The sequence below is a fragment of the Oncorhynchus mykiss genome, chromosome 6, assembly GCF_057628025.1.
Source record: "Oncorhynchus mykiss isolate SJ-2025 chromosome 6, ASM5762802v1, whole genome shotgun sequence".
Classification (NCBI taxonomy): domain Eukaryota; kingdom Metazoa; phylum Chordata; class Actinopteri; order Salmoniformes; family Salmonidae; genus Oncorhynchus; species Oncorhynchus mykiss.
The window spans coordinates 48456421-48463722 of NC_143027.1; positions in this window are offsets into that span (position 1 = coordinate 48456421).

Sequence of the window (7302 nt, forward strand, 5' to 3'; positions counted from 1 at the left end):
TGAGCTAGATGATAAGCCAGCCTGCAGACTTTTCTGAAGACCAGTATGGCTGATCTGTGTGATAAAGGAATGACTGGATCTCATCAGCACTTTACTCACTGCCTCTTCTGCCTGAGTCTGAAAGTCATTGCTAGAGAGCTTCTTAATGCTCTGAATCAGACTAGTTGAGGACTCTGTGATTCTGACACTCTCTTCTGAGCTCAGTTGAGAATATTGAGTACTCACGCTCAAGTCTTCATTGAGTGAGGGTGACTGGGAAATACTATAGTCATCAAGCTTTGATAGGACACCATCAACAAACCAACAAGCCTCTAGGGACTCATCAGATGAACTGACAACGGCTAAGGATTTACTCTCCACTTTTGATAACTCTGACTTGTAGATGGAAAAAACACTGCTAAGAACTTCTTGAGTACTGGTATCCAGATTGGAGAGACAGAGAGCTGGTATTGGTTGGCTCTCTCTGGGAACTCTACTGTGTTCGGTGCTGGGTAACTGGACCTCAACAGTTGAAACAGTTGCCTTTTCCAGGGTGTCTGAAGACTCCCGAAGAGAAGCATCCTTTGCCACACCTTCTTCTCGAGCGGCTAGAGTTAAAAGGTCCCTCAGCTTTGCTCGTATACGGCCATAGAGTGTGCCGGCTAGAGAGAAGGTTATCTTCTGTGAAGACCCTGTTTTGTGGTCATTTACAGGAACTGGCCAATCAACTGCTTCACATGTGTCTTCAAATGATGCTATCGTCTCCATGCCTCCCACAAATGCCTTAACAATCACTGTGGCAGTGGAGGTTACAGATGTCAGGACTGTGCAGCTGGTATTCAGCGGGGCTTCAGTAAGGCTAGGAGCAGCACTAGAAGGCCTAGAGGAAGGAGCCATGCCAGAAGAGCTGCTGACTTTCCTTGTAAGGATGGTGCTCACCGCCTTCAGGGCTTTAGACTGAAAGTCGGGGCTAGAGAGGGTCTGAATCTTTCTGGCCACCACACTGGCAGAGGATCCAGTCTCTTTGAGAAAGTGAGTGGTCCCTTCCTTCCCAGATGGACACTCAACATCTAGGTCACATTGAAGATTGGTCAGAAATTTAGACCCCAAGATTGTCATCTTCTTGGCCAGATCCAATAGGATGTTGAAGTCCTGTGCCATTTTGTCCATTGTGCCGACAATGGCCTCCAGCACATCATCGGTCACAGGGTTCATGAGGGGCTCGATAAACCCTACCCACTTTGGCTCAGATGTTTGGCTCTGTAGCTCGGCCAGGATCTGAACCGAGGCTACCCGAATGACCTCCTTGCCTGCTGCTATGTCCTGACTGTCCATAGGGGGGCAACTCCCCGGGCTGGCCTGAATGGCCACTGAGAGGCCAGAGTTAAGCTGGTGTACCACCTCCCCCACGATAGCACAGCTCAACTCGGAGGAGCTGGAGGAGGTGGGGTTGGAGTGACCCTCAACCAGGGATATCAGAAGGCTCTCTTCCGTTACCCCAAAAAGAGCCTTCAGAGGCTCCTCCATGAGGGGAAACTCTCTAGTTGCAGGCAAGCTCTGCAATGAGGTCTGGGACCTTGAAGATAAACACACAATCACCACTTAAGCCATGCAAATGTAACCAACTGTATCTAATCTGGGTCATTAGTGAGCCTGAAAACCAAATTAGAGCAATGATGGATTACTTCTCATACCACCGTAGTTCTAGAAGCCTAAAGCCAACTGACACGATTTTTTGCCTGATTTTTATGTTTGTACGACATCAGAATATGATTATTTCTGAAAGGCATGTACCTGATCTACAGTGCCTTGCGAAAGTATTCGGCCCCCTTGAACTTTGCGACCTTTTTACCACATTTCAGGCTTCAAACATAAAGATATAAAACTTTATTTTTTTTGTGAAGAATCAACAACAAGTGGGACACAATCATGAAGTGGAACGACATTTATTGGATATTTCAAACTTTTTTAACAAATCAAAAACTGAAAAATTGGGCGTGCAAAATTATTCAGCCCCTTTACTTTCAGTGCAGCAAACTCTCTCCAGAAGTTCAGTGAGGATCTCTGAATGATCCAAAGTTGACCTAAATCACTAATGATGATAAATACAATCCACCTGTGTGTAATCAAGTCTCCGTATAAATGCACCTGCACTGTGATAGTCTCAGAGGTCCGTTAAAAGCGCAGAGAGCATCATGAAGAACAAGGAACACACCAGGCAGGTCCGAGATACTGTTGTGAAGAAGTTCAAAGCCGGATTTGGATACAAAAAGATTTCCCAAGCTTTAAACATCCCAAGGAGCACTGTGCAAGCGATAATATTGAAATGAAAGGAGTATCAGACCACTGCAAATCTACCAAGACCTGGCCGTCCCTCTAAACTTTCAGCTCATACAAGGAGAAGACTGATCAGAGATGCAGCCAAGAGGCCCATGATCACTCTGGATGAACTGCAGAGATCTACAGCTGAGGTGGGAGACTCTGTCCATAGGACAACAATCAGTCGTATATTGCACAAATCTGGCCTTTATGGAAGAGTGGCAAGAAGAAAGCCATTTCTTAAAGATATCCATAAAAAGTGTTGTTTAAAGTTTGCCACAAGCCACCTGGGAGACACACCAAACATGTGGAAGAAGGTGCTCTGGTCAGATGAAACCAAAATTGAACTTTTTGGCAACAATGCAAAACGTTATGTTTGGCGTAAAAGCAACACAGCTGAACACACCATCCCCACTGTCAAACATGGTGGTGGCAGCATCATGGTTTGGGCCTGCTTTTCTTCAGCAGGGACAGGGAAGATGGTTAAAATTGATGGGAAGATGGATGGAGCCAAATACAGGACCATTCTGGAAGAAAACCTGATGGAGTCTGCAAAAGACCTGAGACTGGGGTGGAGATTTGTCTTCCAACAAGACAATGATCCCAAAAATAAAGCAAAATCTACAATGGAATGGTTCAAAAATAAACATATCCAGGTGTTAGAATGGCCAAGTTAAAGTCCAGACCTGAATCCAATCGAGAATCTGTGGAAAGAACTGAAAACTGCTGTTCACAAATGCTCTCCATCCAACCTCACTGAGCTCGAGCTGTTTTGCAAGTAGGAATGGGAAAAAATGTCAGTCTCTCGATGTGCAAAACTGATAGAGACATACCCCAAGCGACTTACAGCTGTAATCGCAGCAAAAGGTGGCGCTACAAAGTATTAACTTAAGGGGGCTGAATAATTTTGCACGGCCAATTTTTCAGTTTTTGATTTGTTAAAAAAAGTTTGAAATATCCAATAAATGTCGTTCCACTTCATGATTGTGTCCCACTTGTTGTTGATTCTTCACAAAAAAATACAGTTTTATATCTTTATGTTTGAAGCCTGAAATGTGGCAAAAGGTCGCAAAGTTCAAGGGGGGCGAATACTTTCGCAAGGCACTGTATTTATTCATAGATGACTTCATGGCTTACCCAGTTAAAAATGACTTTCACCTGGACCCCCCCCCCCCCCCCCCAGTGGCAACATTTCTGACCAGAACTTAAAACTACAAGGTGTGAATTCCAAGTTAATAATTTATGATAAGTATGGATCAGGTCTTGCAATTATTATGTTGAAATATTGCTGTGAACATACCTCTTAGGCGAACAGCATGGTGATGAGGTTCTGCGAGTGGATTTTTGGCGGCATCCTGCACTGCCATTCCTCCTCCTCTCCTTAGTCCAGTAGTTCATCTCACTGATCAGCAGCCTTTTCTCTCTCTCATCCAGACCGCCTAAGGAATCCTCAGACCCTGTCAGAGAGCACTGGGATTCTGGGGAGGTTGCCCCACTCCTCAGGTTCACCCCCATGATACGAGCTAGCGCTGGTAGGAGAATGCGGAGGGCTGTCTGGGTCACGACTTTAACAATCTTCAGACACAGCATGGAGAGCTGCTCGAATGTGAGCTATGGCCAACAAACAGAGTAATGTTTTTGTCAATCAAGCAATTCCATGACACCATTCCTTATATAGCGCACAACTTTTGACCAGAACCTTATGTGGAGAGACTTACATTATTTTTCATGCCCTGCTGAATCACTCTCCATTGGCTAGAGAAAAGAAAAGAAAGGAAACATATTTTACCTGCACACTGGTGTTGAGTTAGTGGAGTCACTAGATAGCCATGTCAGGGAAAATAAACATGTATTTATTTAAGCAATTAGCAAGTCCATGAGATATTTTGTTCTTGATTTACAGGAAGAGTTAGATGTGTGGTTACAGTGATGTTAGGGTTAAGTGTAGTGTTTGAAATCCCATTTGTGGTTAGAAGGTGCACTATGACTATAAATTCAGAGTTGTTGTATGTGAGGTTGGAAAAAGACATGGGACTTGCTCATCAGTTAGACTCCTCAGGAAGGAGAGGAGGATTGGGGCACAGCATGTCCCAATCTTGAGAGAAGGCATTAGAGTCCTCTGAGCCTCCTTCTCCAGCTGCTCAATGATAGATCCCCTTTCCCGGAAACCACACCCGGGTGTCTGAGAAGACTCTGGGAAACCGCAAAGAGAAATCTAAAGTTGAATCTGAACTTAATCCCTAATTTCCTTCACCTTTAGTGATTTGATTGCACTGGACAGATAAAAGCACATCTCTCTGCGGGCCTCCACTATATTGCTTTCACCTATATAGATACTATCTACTCAGATCGGTGCTGATGAATTTGAACACAACCTGCACCCAACATGAAGTAATCTCGGACCTGCACCAATGCTGCTGTCCTCCTCCACGGAAGTCTTCTTGGCACCGCCACTGGACTTACGTTTAGCCTACATGACAACAGATTATAGGTCTAATAGCAGATCTAAGGTCAGTGTAGCGTCTCCTCCTAATGCTTTAAGGCTAGGATTTAGTGATAGTAAACTAATCCTAGATCTGTGCCTAAGTAGGCAGAGCATGTGTAAAGGACAGCATATTTCTTACCTTGCCTCCTGTCCTGTTCTTGTTGGTCTCATGTGTCTCTGTTTCATCCTTCATATTCTCCACGACTTTATTTTGGTCATCCGGGGGATCCTCCCATTTCACGCTCTGGTGAATAAATAAGAGGTCAATATCAGTCCTAGGTTGTGACTTTATGAAACAACTTATTCGCTCCTATTTTAAACAAAACGACAATTGCGGTCAGATTTCAGGCCATGGATCAAACCAGTGAGACCTATTGCTGTGTTAGTGACCTACTATATTGTTAGTAATTTCTCCTCTAAACTCAAAATAGGCAAATGAACCATACCTTGCTGTCATCTGACATGATGAGTAGCTTATTGTTGTAGGCTGTTTAGAGGAAATACTAATACCTCCTTTGAAAAAACGTCAGTGAACCATCGGCAGACAACTGAAGTGAATATGAACGTCCTTGAATTATGCCAAAGCATTGTTGAATACTCGATTCCGATTGGCTGAAGCCAGAGCATTCTTCAAAGATGTCATACACACATGATGTCACAATTAGGCCTAAGTCTAATATCTATATGAATTGTCAATGTCATTAGAAAACAAATCAAAGCTTGTCAAAGTTCTGCCAAACGAAAATATGTCTAAGTGCACGTTTTTGCGTTTAAAGAATGTTTTATCATGCATCGTCATTCATCACCATATACAAAAACGTAACTCGCTGCCATCCATTAGCTATAATTCTGAGGTTGTAAAGCTGCAAAACTAGGACGTGCAATAAATTATAACCACTTGCAGAATAATTTCAAATCAAAGACGTTCCGCTGCATAGAGCTGACACGTTTCTTGGCGTCAGGGGACAGTGCCACGGTGCTGAAATGTTTCGAGTCTGGGCAGCCCCTGAGACCGCGGCATGGTGCTGAAATGGAGCAGGGCTCAGTTCTATGGATATCTCATGCGGATTTTCCTGCTAGCCTATGTATAACGATACTATAATTACATTACTTTCATCCATCCGTCAACACAAATGGCATGTCAACGTTCCCCAAATAATAATGCAATGAAGCCAAGCCGAGATGTATGGTTCTTCATCCATAGGACGAAGCACCACTGTATCATCTAAAACCTTCAGAGAGATCCCTTAAAACTGTAGTATAAATTCTCCACGGCTGTTATGGTAGCTAGGTTAATTTAGCGAGACATGGACAAATCCAACACATAGCGTTTCTACTGAGTCCTGCTTAGAGGTGACTGACCGTCATGTTGCTAGTTGTAATGACGCTTTTAAAACAAGAATAGTTATTTGTAATTGCTCTGGGAGCTAATTATTGCAGAGCCCAGCTACACATCCTGCTCGCTGGGCTCATTATGGACAGCCAATGAGCAGTTCAGGTGAAAAAGTCAGCCAGATCTGATCCCTATAACATACATGATACTAGGATCCTGTAGCAACCTGCCGGCCTGCACAATCCTCCATGGCACGAATGCTACACGCGCAATATGGTATGCTAACATCCCACAACAATTCCCCAATTGGAATTACTTGCCTAAACTTCCAATCATACTTATTTTCTAATATCAACCATAGTTTCTGCACTTAAGGCAGACTTGCCATTAGAACAAGATGGGATTAGGACAACTGTAAAGCTCATTAAACGTAGGCTAAAATGAACCTTACCTGGCTGTCGTCAGCCATTATGTGTAGCCCGTTAATTAAGGCTCTGAGCCTCTGATACTGCAGCTGTTCTGATAGGCTACTGTAGCTGTTCTGTAACTGTTAAACTAGTCTAATCGTATCCGTTGGAAACTGGTCAGTGAACCGTCCTCAAACACAATGAACTGATGTCAATATGGACATGAACCTTCACATAAAGATATCAAATACATGACGTCAGATATGCCTAGAGGTATTGTTGACTTATCATAGTGTCACAGTACGTGCTGTTGACAGCCTGCCCCGAAATCAAAAAGGAACATGGATTTTGTGAAATCTGTTGTGAATGTATCGGGAATGTTTTTACAATTATATAACTGCCTTCATTTTACTGGACCCCATGAAGAGTAACTGCTGCAGCTAAAGGGGATCCACAATAAATACAAACCCAATGCACCATGTATCAACTTGTTTTGACATATCACATGGGATATGACAGTTCCTGATTCTGAGATAGTGTAAATCAACAGACCTTGAGAGGAGATAAAACATAATCTGTTGATCTATTTCACAGGTTGCCATGCATGTGATATGAGATAATGTTATGCACCACGTAAATATACATTGCCTAAGGCTGCAGTGCTATACTCCATGGAGACAGTGCTCAATGTTCATTTTACATGATGGATATATGCTACTCCATTTCATACAATCAATCATCAATCAATCAGTACAATTTATTTATAAAGCCCTTTTTAC